Here is a 12,114-nt window from a genome sequence, read left to right on the forward strand (position 1 = left end):
TTTCAAAAAAAAACTTTAGCATAAAGAGTGAGGCATTGAGGAGATGGCAACTCCCCTTCTATATGGTAACTTGATGAACTTTACATATTTTGAATAAGTATCAAAATTTGATTCTCTTGATGTATCTACTGTTATTAGAGTTTTGGGTACTATTGCACCCTATTGCTTCTTACATACAGTTTGTTACCATGAACTGTTTGATTATACTTTGTGTCTATAAAGTGACCAATACACAGGTGATGGATCTAAAACAAATTAAGTATTTGTTTATATGATTTGTTAAGACTGGACTATTCATGACTGGCTGACTACAACCTAGAATTTTTTTTTCTTTTTCCAACATTTTAACTTAAACAAAAGCTACCTTTACTTCCAAGCCCAGTTAAACAAAATTCCCCTCCTTCACAACAATTGCCTTGTGTTACTTTGGCGATAACCTTGCCTTGTGTGACCTTCCTCATGGGTGACTTGAGCCCAAAAATGGGAAAAGATTTAGCCTACAGAATAATCATGCATCACAGGCAACAAATCATACCCTCATTTTTCAAAAAAAGCTTACACATTGAATAATAGCCTAGTGAAGCTTCTTAAAAATAAATATATACACATAGGACTTTCCTGCAGTTTTTAACTCCCTGAAAATTTTTCGGGTAATAAGTGCTTGGTAAAATATTCAAAGTTTTTTTTAAGATACATGGGGTGATCAATAAACATTATAATGTCATTTCAAACTGTTTCCAAATGCTACCAAAGAACAGGTCCAAATCTAATTTTCCAGAAACTAGACCAACAATTGAGAATATGGGGCAATCTTGACCAGAAGGAGATTTTACTACTGTTTTCCATGATCTGTGGACACTCGCTTATTATTCAAGTGCCAAACAAATGAGAAGATGCCACAAACATACATAGACAGCCTGAGGACACAGGGATGTTAGTAGATAAAATTACAAGATGCTCTATTAGCTGTCAGAAGTGATCAAGTGACAGAAAGTGAGGCAGAGAAAACATTCAACCACCCAGAAGTACTTAAAAAAAAAAAAAAAAAAAAAAAAAAAAAAAAAAAAAAAAAAAAAAAAAAAAAAAAAAAAACTAACCTAGTCTCGCCCTCTTAGGCCCTCAGGGATGACAGTGCTAAGTGAAGAGAAAGAGCTTGGTGAAACAAACAGCTATTAAATTATCTCAATTTGGTTTACCCATGGATAAATTTGAATTTAAAAATTTGGTTCAGACTTATTTTAACAGTTATGGACAAACTGTCATAAAACTTTCAAATTAACTTACTTGGAATGACTGAACCTGGTTACCAAACTGTTCATGGTAATGAATTGTAAGTAAGGAGCAAGTTAGCTCAAAAGTAACCATTAGTCTTTTGATATCAATAGATACATCAAAAGAATCAGCTTATTATGCTGTTTCTAACTCAGCATCTTAATTATAATCACATCACAAGATTCATTGTAACTGAGCTATTAAAGAAGTTTCAAGCTGCTATGTACAAAAATGTAGAATTTTGCATTTTTCGCCAGAAGAAAGACCACAGATGATGTATGTTTATTTGCTGTTTTTTCCAACGGGGGATCATATCAAAATAATAGTCTTAGAAGATTAGGATAGGTTGCATTCAAATGGAAATTATAAGTTCTAGTGCCCTTTTCAAGTGGCAAAAAGTTTTCAGAGAATAATTAGTCCCTTCTTATGTCCCTTTTGCCTCAAAGCTATCTGAAAAAAAAAATTTGGAATAGTCATTTTGTTCAGCATAGTTAAAAGATCCAATAACTATGTCTTTAGGAGCAGCATGACCCCAAGCATGCATGTTATAAAATTTGCCCACTGTTTATGTATAGTAATTGTTGTTGGGAAGAAAATAATTTTTTTTTGGAAGGGGGGGGGGGGGTGGGTTTCCAAAGAGATTTTTTCACAGGGAGGAAAATTTTGGGGATTAACTTTCGAAGGAAAATTATAAACTGGGGGAAATGACAGAATTCCAATTCAAAATTATTTTTATTTGTCTTACTTTTTCATTGTCAACTCAATTTTGCAGGTAGAGATGTTCTGGGGGAATTATCTGGGGGTTATTTTCAGCAAGTTTGGATTTCTAGGAAAAAAATTCCATGGATGGGGGAATTTCTGGATTGATTGAAGTGGTTAAGGTCTTTTCAAATGAAAGTAGGCTAAGGAGAACATTTCAGGCTGAATTGTCTATAATACATTTTAAGGGGTGGGGATTTTCAGCAAGAATAGAATTGTCTAAAGGGAACTTTATTGGGCTGTATTTGGATGAGAGAATTTCCATAGAGGAGTTTCTCCAGAGGGGAAGGTATTCTTCATGGCATGTGAGCCAGATTTAGGCTGCCAGCATCATTTGAACAACAATCATAATTAAATATGAACAAAAACAATTTTTTTTTAACTGAGAGTAAGGAGCAACATTATAATTCAAAACAAACAAAAATTATTCAGTATATGCAGGGATTGCCCCCTCCTGAGTACCTTGCTGTTTATACTAAAGTTTGTCCCAATTTTTTTTAAGAACAGTTCCTGAAACACAAGGGCCATTTGATTAGAATATGGAGCTTTTTAAAGTGTTTAAAGCTTTAGCATAAAGACCCAGGTATTGAAGAGTGGGGCAACCCCCTTAATATACAGGATGATATCTATTTGTTTTGAGTGTTAATGTTGCTCCTTACTTTCACTTAAATAAAACTTGTTTTTTATTTATTTGGTTCCTTTCAGGGAATAGAGTATAAAGTGAAAAATCTGCAAGCAATATTAAACATTCTAGAACAGCTAAGAGAAGTAATTACCTTAAACTACCTTAAATCACACTTGCTAGCAATATGGACAAATCCAGTTTACACCAGTTAGTGATACTTGAGCTGCAGTACATCTGCTGCATCCCATTTAGTGAGCCATGGTTTTGTCACCATGTCCTTGTTGAGATTTAGTTTGAAACCATTAATTGTTGTAGATCCTACTGCCTTCTTGCTGATGCTGTTGCCCCAGACTTACAATTGGATTATGGAAGAAACTGCTTCTTTTTCTTGTCTTGGCATGCTTGCAGAACAGCTTTACAGAATGACCTCTGGTAATTGACAACCAAGCAGGTCTAAACGTATCTTAGTCATCAAACTTGAGTAGCTTATAGGTCATTATCACACCGCCTTACCTTAATCTATCTAAGAGCTTGAAGGTTTTCCAGACCTGTAGTGCTCTTGGGTTGATGACTGCCAGTGGAATCTCCACTGCTTTCTCTCCTACTCCTGGTCAAATTGGTTAAGGGATTTTCTCAGGTCAATCATATTTTGGCACCATTCCAGTAAGTGTTTGATAGAGCAAGGTTCATTAGAACAATCACAATTTTGACTGCTCACTAAATTCAATCTTTTGAGGTGTTTATTTGATATAGCATGTCCAGTCCTTAATCTGAATAGCATATTTGCACCTATTCTTTTTTTAAGTATTGACGATTTATTCGGGGGTTTACCTTTAAAATATTGAACATATCTATTGATGAATACTCATTGTTATATATTATTCCTCTTCTTTTAGTTTCCCACTTTACTGTTCAAGTTACTTAAATAAGACCTGTATTCTGTTTTCAGTGGTCCAAAAAGCTGCACCTTTGCCATCAAATCCACTGTGTTATTACCCCATATATCACAATGGCTTAGGTACCATTGAATAGCCACCCCTATATTCTTGGAGTTTTATTTTTATTTATTTATTAATACCAAATATGGTAAGCTTCAAACTTGTCACAATAAACATAATAAATAGAAGTTATGACAATACTGACAACATAATACACACATACAAATCAATGAAAATAACGACTACAACAAACACTGACAAATAATACTATAAATTATTTAAAAATGATTTACTTTGAAAATTTGTTTCTGCTAGTCTTATTTTGAATCTGTTTATGTCATCTGTTAGAAATGTTTTAGGTGGAAGGTCATTCCATGGCTTCCACACCCTCCTGTAAAATGAATGTTGTCCTATTTTCCTTTTTGAGAGTGAGGGGTACAATTTATGTGGGTGATAACGGGTCCTGTTAGTGTCATTAAACGTGAAGAACTGTGATAGACTTATATTATCAATGCCTTTGATTATACGGAATGTGTTAATAATGTCTGCCCTATCCCTTCGGAATTGAAGACTTGACAATCCTAGCCTGTGCAGTCTATTTTCATATGGCAAATGTTTCAAATAAGGTACAAGCTTAGTTGCTCTTTGCTGTATTTTTTCAACCCTTGCTCTGTCATTTTTATTCAATGGATACCATACTGACGAATTGTATTCAAGTATTGGTCAAACTGTTGATTTATAAATGGCAATGAATGAACAGAGATTAAACTTACGGAAATTCCGTCTAAGACATAATAGCTGATAGTTTGCCTTATGATTTACTTCAAAGACATGCTTGCAAACCTAAGACTAGAATCAAAATGAACACCAAGGTCACGGACATTTTCAACAGGTAAGATTGAATGTCCAGCAAGATGGTATTGGCAACTTTGTTCTACTTTGCCGAAGTAATGGACAACCCTAAACTTATTTTCGTTGACAAACATGGAGTTAGCATTACACCAATTGTGCACTGCATCCAAGTCTTTTTGAAGCAACAAAGCTTCATCTGAATTTGTCAAGGAGCGGTAGAGCTTTACATCATCTGCAAACATTTTAATTGTGGAATGGTGGACAACAAGAGGCAAGTCATTGATGAAAAGGCAGAAAAGTACTGGACCAAGGCAACTACCTTGTAGAATGCCACTTAAAACTATCTCAGCAGAGGACAAAGCATCACCTACAATCACTTTCTGCGTCCTGCCTGTTAGATAATCACCAATCCAATTCAATGTTCTGGCACCAAGGTGATATACCTCATACTTTTGAAGTAAAAGCGGAATGGAAATTTTATCAAACACCTTAGAAAAATCTATATAGATGCAATCAAACCTGAGACCTTCATCTGCCATCCTAGGGAAATCAGTAATTACTTCCAAAAGCTGTGTATTACATGAATGTTTTTTACGGAATCCATGTTGAGATGGATGCCAAAGAAGATTTGATTCAAAATAATTTTGTATTCTCTTGACAATTAGTTTTTCCATAACTCTGGAAAAAATTGAAGTGTTTGATATTGGTCTATAGTTTTTAAATTGCGTTTTTGTGCCACTTTTATACAGGGGTTTAATTATTGCTTTTTTCCATGCCAAAGGGCAAGTACCAGATGCCAGACACAGATTATACAAATGTGTCAGTGGTTCAGTGAGTACTGTTGCAAGCTCTTGGATCATATGGTTTGAAAATTCATGAATGTCTGGTGATTTATTTGTGTCAAGATGCTTCAAGACCTCAAAAACTTGTTGATCATCGAAGTCAGAATCATCAAAATCTATTGTGAAATTGGTAGAAAAATTAGGATCAATAGGAGTTTCACTCTGAGGTCGTGTAAAAACAGATGAGAAAAGTTTATTAAAATGTTCAGCTTTTTCATTATCATCATCTATATTTGTCTGTGTTTCAGGGTCAGTGAATGAAGTTGAGGATGGGGACTGTGAAATTTGGTTTTTTCTTAGATATTTCCAAAGCCTTTTTGGGCAACTTTGAGCTGATGCAATGATAGATGATTCAAGTGCCTCATGATTTGACCGAAGAAGCCTAGTTGCTCTATTTCTTGCTCTTTTATATCTTATCCATGACTCAGTGCTTCTTATTTTAATATACTCACGCCACCGATAATTTATTTTGTTAATAGCTTGTAGAATTTCTCAAGGAAGAGTTTGCCTATTTTTATAGAGCTGACTATAAACTATAGTCGGAATAAATTTGTTTTGACCCACTACCAAAGCCTCATGAATCAGCTCAAATACCTCATTAACATTGTATTTATTTTCCCTCAACTGTTCTGTGATACATAGTGAGAAAATGAAATTTCGGAAAGACTCATAATCACCTTTAGTGTAATTATATTTAAGAGTCTGTTTTTGAGGAGTAGAATCATCACCTGAAGATTTTAATGACAGTTTAAGAACGGTGTGGTCACTTTTTCCTAATGGAGGTAGAATTTCAATATTTCTAACATCGTCAGGAGATTTTGTTATTACCAAGTCAAGGACAGAAGGATTCGAATCATCCCGAAATTGTGTAGGCTCCTGAACGTGTTGGCATAGGTACGTGTCCTGCAACTTTTGAAGGAAATGATGCTCAAATGGTTGATTAGAAAGCGAGGGTATTTGATTTTTCCAATCAATGGAAGATAGGTTAAAGTCACCCACCACTAATACCCTTGAACTAACTGTTGAAACATTGTGAAGATACTGTAATAAATTTGCTTTATTATTTGGAGATAGCTCATTAACACTAGGACTTCTATACACTGCAACAATTCTAATACTATTTGTAGACCTAGGAAATTTTACATCAACCACCAAACATTCACTAATACTCAGTACTAAATGATCATTTACTTCTGTGTACTTAAGCAACAAATGAACATAAACGAAAATTCCACATTTATAGTTAGTATTCACTAATAAAATATAACCTTCAAACTGTTGAAAATATGCTTCTGGATGTGCACAATTCTTAGGCAAAGATTCAGTAATAACAACAACATGAGGCTTTTGCACTGACATCAATGACTGTAATTCCTCAACTTTATTTGATAAAGTATCTGTGTTGGTGTAGAGCACAAGGAAATTATTGTTCCATAACTGCTTCCCTAGGGATTTGCGAGCTATTTTCACCTCGAAAAGAGCTTATCTTTACAAGTTCTAGACCACCATTTCCATTTTTAATTTTCCAACCTGATTCTCCTGCTGTCACTTTTTGGTTAAGTTCATCTTTCAGAGTGATATACCTTTTCTTTTGAGCAAGTTCCAGTTTTGTGCAATCATGAGAAAAGTTAAAAGTTGGGTATGAGGATTTTATGGTGTTCAGGTTACCACTCAAGAAGAAAGAAGCAGCAGCATCATGTTCTATGGGGCTACAGAAAAACAGTTTGATCAGACGACATTTTCCATTATTTAGTCTTCCCAAACAAACAGTAAATGAACATTTGACAGGGCAATTCTGCAAAATTACTTGATTCAGGAGCTTTAAATCAACCTCATTTTGACTCTTCCTAGTACTACAGTTTGGATCCACTTGAAGTCCAAATACAACTAAATTTTTTTGCTTCATGACTAAATCTTCTACAATATCATTGGCTGTTTCTTTGCTTTTTATTTCATTTTTCAATTTTTCACTAAGGTTATCAAATTTGACTTTGAGCAATGTAGTGGCGTGCTTCTTTACATCCTCAACAGAACATTTGGCAGATACCTCTTTTTCTATCTGTGTTAATCGATTACTTATTGGTTTCAGTAGTTTTTCAAATTTATCTTGAAGCTTAGTTTCGATTGTTGAAAATGAACACCCAATTTGACTCTTTATTATGTCTTTGATCTCACTGGGTGTTATTCCTTGAGTTCCAGAGCCCTTTTGCTTGCAAATAGGACAATGCCAGAGTGACCCAAGACAACGTGTCATCTTGTTAAACAAATCATACTCTGACTTGCCCATTTCAATGCATTCAATGCACAACCATGCATCACACATATCGCATGAAAGGGCACAACTATCATCCTTTATGGATGCTACTTTCATAAATAATTTACATCTAAAATTTTTCTACTATGGATGGCAGTTATTGCTGATTTACTGTCTGAAAGAATCACTGCATTTTCTCCATTGGTATATTCTAATTCAATTTGCATCAGAGCTTTTTTGATGGCTAGTATTTCAGCTGCAAAAACAGATGCCAATTCATAAAGACATTCTTGTAATATTTCATTTGTTTCCTCTGACCAGATAGCAAAACCAACTTTTATTCCTATTTTTGAGCCATCAGTATAATAAAAGAAATGGTTACTATAACAGGAATCCAGAGTTTGTAATAAACGCAGTTTTTTAAGGGGAGTTAAATCTGATCTGGAGCATTTTGGTTCTATTTTGAGTTTGATTCTTAAATTTTCAGCTTGCTGATTTGAGGTTGCTTTTTTTGCTTCCAGGAAGATTAAATTCAGTCCAAAGCCCTCAATCATATTTATCAGTTTTGGTATTATAGGAGGTTCATTTTCCCAATTACTTGTTCTTTCTATATAACCTTTACTTATCTCTATTAATTGCTGATTTGGATGATTAGAAATTTTTATTACCTTTAATATGTACTTAGGAGCTAAATGGTGAACTCTAGACTTGATTGACATAATTCCAGTCTCAATTCTTATTGCAGGAATACAGGTAGATTTCATGGCTCCAGCCATTATTCTTAAGGCTTGATTTTGCAAAACTTCAAGTTTTTTAAAGTTCTTTGCTGAAATTCCCATTAAGACTAGGAAAAAATATTCAATTCTCAATCTGACAGCTGCAGCATAGAATAATCTCAGAATCTTTCTATCAGCACTCCAGTCTTTACCTGCCAGACATTTCGTAATTTTTATTGCTTGATTAGCTGATCTCATAATATTTTCTGTGTGGTTATTCAAATTGAACAAAGAATCTAGTAGACCATCTAAATACTTTGTTTGATTGACAAATGATGCAATTAAATTGTCTACATGGATGGTTAAAACACTTTGGTGTTGACTTCTATATGGAGAAAAAATAACACCTACTGTTTTACTTAAAAATTGTAGTTCTTTTCTGAAGACCATTTTACAGCAACTGCTTTTTTTTTATTTTGATGAATGATTACATGAGGCACAAACTGCAACATCATCAGCAAATATTTTCCCCTTTACATTATCTAAAGGGAAATAACTAATGCAAAGATTAAATAGTATTGGGCTCAGAACACCTCCTTGTGAGACACCTTGATTGAAATGAAAGCTTTTTGAAAATTTATGACAAGATTTGACATATTCTTTTTCCGTTCTTGGAGATGCATATAGAAGTCTTAACATGTTTCCCTTAACTGAATCAGAAACTTTAGTCATAATCCCATCCCAAGTAATTGAATCAAAGGCTGAACTAAGATAAAAGAATATGGCTGCCACACAGCTCTTGCTCCCAATTGCAGTCTATATATCATTCTCCAAGGTGACATCCAATGTACATCTTCTTTTTCTGACACCAACTTCTCCATTCATTAAAGTTTTATCAAACATTGATTCAATTTTATTTTTTATCATATGCTCCATTATTTTTATAAAGCTGCTGGTTAGTGATATTGGTTGGTAGTTATCTGGATTTAGGGAAGGCTTTCCTTGTTTTAAAATTTGGATTATTACATTTGTGCTCCAAGCAGTGGGCACTTTACCAGTATTCAAGCAAGTATTGTATAATCATAGGAGGAACTCTCTGGATGTTGGTCCAAGGATCTTGCTTATGTCATAAGTAACACCCTCCATCTCAGGTAATATATTGGATGGTAATGATTGAATAGCCCTTTCTAACTCTTCCTCAGTGAATTTGGTATAATTTGGATCTCTTTCCATCATTAAGTTTGTTATTTTACATTGGATTATCTCTTTTTCTGCTGGAGTGAGATCTGGCAAGTTCTCTGTTTTTGCCAAGCATTTCTTTGCAAATAGATTGGCTTTATCCAAAGGATCCCATAATAAATAATTATTTTCATCTTGCAGTATGTAGTCTTTATTTTTTCTAAATTTACCTGAGATTGCACTTAAAGTATTCTAAACAAGTTTGATAGGGGTAAACCTATTCAGCTTATTTTCACAATGTAATCTCCATGTTTTTCTGTTTAATTGCAGGATGGCATGTTTGACTTTGGCCTCAGTACTTCTGTATCTAATTAAGAGTTCTGTTGAAAAGTTTCCTTTTAAGTCTCTTGATCTTTTACCATCTCTTCTACATGTTCATTCCAACCATATAAGTGCCTAATTCTTTTCCTACTTTGATAGCAACTTTTACTAATGTTATCATATGCATTTTCAAAAACAGCTAAAATTGAAAGTGCATTCAAATCTGGGCCCCCTGTCTCATTGGGGTATTATTATCAATATATCTGTTCATTAATTTTAGATCAGCTTGTTTTGGCTCCCTTGCTTTTATTTTTGAGCTTTCAGGTGGCCTCCTTGTATAGCCAAAATTTATTCCAATTTATTTATGAGGTGTACTGATTTCTACATCATCTCTTAAATTGTAATCTGAATCTTGGAATATCTGATTTGATACAAAAGTTAGATCAATTGCACTTGAGTAAGCTACAATCATATTACCATAGGTTGGGTATTTGCTGGGGTTAATATTGAAATATCTACATTATCATTTAGAATGTCAGTTTGGTTTATACCTGCTCTATTAAGTGTGGCACTAGTTTCCCAAAGGTATGGTCCCCCAAAAAAATTTCAGTCTATTCATTTTAGTGTAGATAAGGTCAAAATTATCTTTAATAGGATTACTTCCTTTATTATTGTAAATGTTGACAAAAGAATGATATTTCTAGTCTTTTCTAAGGGACTTTACTATCACAGCTTCAACATCACCAGTTTTGTTTGATTAAAAACAGTTTCAGTTTTGTTTGATTCAAGCTATTACAGTTAAGTTGCCAAAGTTTTGCTATTTTCATTGTGTTTGTACTGTCATCATCATCACCATATTGTTATTATGTATTTGCATCATCAAATAAATCAACTACAATACTTTCAGTTTCATATTGCATCTCATTTATCTTACTCACTTTTTTTTCTAAATAGTAAATGTTGTCAATCAGACATTTAATAACTTCAATTTTCTCCTCTTGTGTTTTTGTATTTTCTGAAGCTAATTCAAGCACATTTATCATTAATTTGAGAAATTTTTCAGGTGACAGGGTTTCTGTCTTTGATGAAATTCTGTTCATTTCCAGTTGTCAAGTTTTATTTTCAAAAATTAAAGGTTTTTGATGAACTTTCTTGGCTATTTCCAGATAGCTTTCTTTTGCAACTTTCCATGGATCTCTTTTTTTAAACTAATTTTGTTGATTTGAAAAATTTCCTGGAATTTTAGACATTTTTGTCTCTGCTAAAATGTTCATTGCTGAAGCAGTTTCTGTATCTAATTTCATCTTTTTGGCAATTCAGAGAGTCATGATCTTTTGATGTGCATTTGCCACAGACTATATCAGCACTTCTGTGGAATTTGATTGTGTGCCCATACAGGTGACATTTTCTTGGTTTGGTGATCCACTGTCAAACTTTAAAACTTAATGGCCCATCTCTCTAAATCCCATCCAGCCCATCAATCTAAATTTTGATCTTTTTTTTTTTATAGTTGGCTAATGTTTTGTTAGCTTAATAGAGCTTCTCAAATAGCTAACTAGTTGGATAATCTATGCTAACTTAAATATGGTTAGATGTTATTTTCATATTCTACAGAAATTTTTTATGGACATTATCCATAGGGTAACCTATATTTCCTTGGCTATTTTAGGCTACATGAAAATGTAGGCCTAAATAGGCTATTTACTTTTCTTCCTGGCCAAGCTACAAATTATGTGAAGATGTATATATTTAACCACCTCTCTTCAATAAAATCTTCTAAGCCCTAGAAATAATGGAAATGCAGAGACAATAGCTTGTTAATACCTTCCCAGGATAGCCTATGTTTAAGGCCCTGGATTCATTCTTGAAAGCTTTATAGCCTATAGGCCAGCCTAACTAGACCAGCCAACTTTTTAAGATGACAGAATCCTTTTGAATACAACTTTACATACATCAGAAATTATTATAGTAGCCTAAGCACAATATGTCATAATTAATGATTTCTAAGTCAGCCCTGCCTCTAATAGGCTATTCTCTAGCCATAAGGTCTCCTATTTAAGAACACCACAATGGCAAATGTAAGGGAAAATATCCAGAATGAGTCTACTTATTTAGAGCTTACCAAAGTAACCTTGATTAGACGTACCCTATTCTGAAGCCTAACAGCAATAATTAACAATAAGTTTGACTTGTAAGTTGCTGCTGTTGCACTAAATTTAAAGCGATAAGTTTTATCCCTGAAAATTTATAGATTATATATTGAAAAACATCTTTCTTTAAGACTCTTGTAATTTTATGAACGTTTATAAGTATTATTAGAATCAAGAAGAATTTTAATCTGAATTTTTAGAGGATT

At 33.7% G+C, this 12,114-nt stretch overlaps 1 protein-coding gene across 3 annotated transcripts in view; it reads right to left on the minus strand.

Moving 5' to 3' along the window:
• The window catches only part of LOC136033014 (coatomer subunit delta-like), a 50,736-nt gene extending 38,694 nt beyond the window's left edge, over positions 1–12,042 (minus strand). For 2 of the 3 annotated variants that reach the window (XM_065713555.1, XM_065713553.1), the window contains exon 1: positions 11,881–11,996. The gene's annotated coding sequence lies outside the window, so the exon portion shown is untranslated. Of the gene's footprint in view, positions 1–11,880 lie in introns of all 3 variants that reach the window. The other variant, XM_065713554.1, reaches the window with a different exon arrangement.
• Positions 12,043–12,114: the final 72 nt, after the last annotated feature.

This window comes from Artemia franciscana, chromosome 11 (assembly GCF_032884065.1).
Source record: "Artemia franciscana chromosome 11, ASM3288406v1, whole genome shotgun sequence".
NCBI lineage: Eukaryota > Metazoa > Arthropoda > Branchiopoda > Anostraca > Artemiidae > Artemia > Artemia franciscana.